Here is a 1,451-nt window from a genome sequence, read left to right as displayed (position 1 = left end):
GGGCTTCACATGGGCATGGGGACTGATGCAACGGATACACAGTATATCAGCTGCGGGTTCTAAGTACCAGCACATGTTATCGTATACACAGCTGCCAAGAGGGTAAGGGGTCAAATATCAGCGGTAGCATACACAAAGCAGAACAGTGTTGATTGTATGCAGGCTAGCCTCAGTAAACAAAGGTGACGATGGAGTGTGAATGCGTAACATAGTATAGGAGTGGATTTCCACGACCCTCAGACGTGTCAGCCGTTAAGGCTTAGGCCGCTTAGCTCAGAGGCTAGAGCGCTCGTTTCCGATGCGAGAAGTCCACGGTTCGATCCCGTGATCGGTCGCTTTTTTGCTTCTTTTTCTCAACCGCATGCTTTTGTCTTTTCTACAACTAAGGGGTTTGGAAATGCTGCTAACCAATAGACACTGCACTATGCCAACAGCAAGGTCGGAAGCAGTATTATTTTTGGAGGCGCTGTACTCATAGACGACCGGCGTCACAGTAGATGTCCCCAGTGCCGCCCCAAAAGCGACAGGCGCATGTTTTTACTTCTCCAGATATATATTTTGACGCCAGGAGCTAGCGAGGTCGCATGTTTCCTTCTCTACTTCCGCTTAATTATAGTTTCTATCACATATATGAAAGCCACTATGAAAAAGCTAAAATCAAAGCCATATAAACCAGTGTTGCATTCATGGCAGGCCCAGTTAATGCAAGCGCTAATGATTGTGTGTCTGGCAGTTGCTAGCACAGCGTTCTACGTAAAGTACCTACGGCTGCCACCGCAAATCTATCTGTCGGGCATTCCAGGCACGGAGCCTTCTGATGTGCAAGTGAGACACCAGACAATTGACCTGAAGTTGCCATTAGAGATAACGGTGTACAATCCCAACCTGGTTACAGTGCATGTAGACACAGTACACTTGCGGGGGCGGCTGAAGGGCACAGAGCAGTTTATATTCCGCACGACAGTGCATGACCGTATTCTGGAGAAGCGCGGGAACACAGTGTTTGTGCAGAAGGTCGACTTCAATTACGATATGCGGCGGGACACAGATATGCGGATTTTCGGCGACCTGATGAGCAAGTGCCGGAACCTGCGTGAATCGCCGCCGCTTGAAATTGAATATGTTGTGGACGCAACGTATACGGCCATGGGATTCAGCGGTGTGATGCATACGATGGGGGTGACGTATCTGGTGTGCCCGCTGAGCATGGTGCAGTTTACGGTGCGCGAGTCCATCAACACAATCCACAAGCACTCGCACCAGATGCTGGTCAGCTCGTTTGAGCTCGTCGAAGGCGCTGTCGGCGTGTCGGCCAATGTGATGAAGCGGTCGCTGAACATTATGCGCGCACTGGGCGACCACTTTATGTCGTAACACATACGCAATTTAATATAGAATTCTATCAATAAACAACAGCAAAAAAGGGCATTTTGGTTTTAGGCAGTGGTAGT

General features: G+C 49.3%; 1 non-coding gene across 1 annotated transcript; it reads left to right on the top strand.

The window, feature by feature from the left end:
• The first annotated feature begins 262 nt into the window (after nucleotides 1-262).
• DL89DRAFT_t214 lies at nucleotides 263-335 on the top strand. Its single transcript has one exon. It is a non-coding gene; the product is annotated as a tRNA-Arg (tRNA).
• Nucleotides 336-1,451: the final 1,116 nt, after the last annotated feature.

This window comes from Linderina pennispora, assembly GCF_002104995.1.
Source record: "Linderina pennispora strain ATCC 12442 chromosome Unknown DL89scaffold_72, whole genome shotgun sequence".
In the NCBI taxonomy this organism is placed as follows: Eukaryota; Fungi; Kickxellomycota; class Kickxellomycetes; order Kickxellales; family Kickxellaceae; genus Linderina; species Linderina pennispora.
The sequence above is the reverse complement of the archived record's forward strand: the minus strand, read 5'-3'. Positions and strand labels throughout refer to the sequence as shown.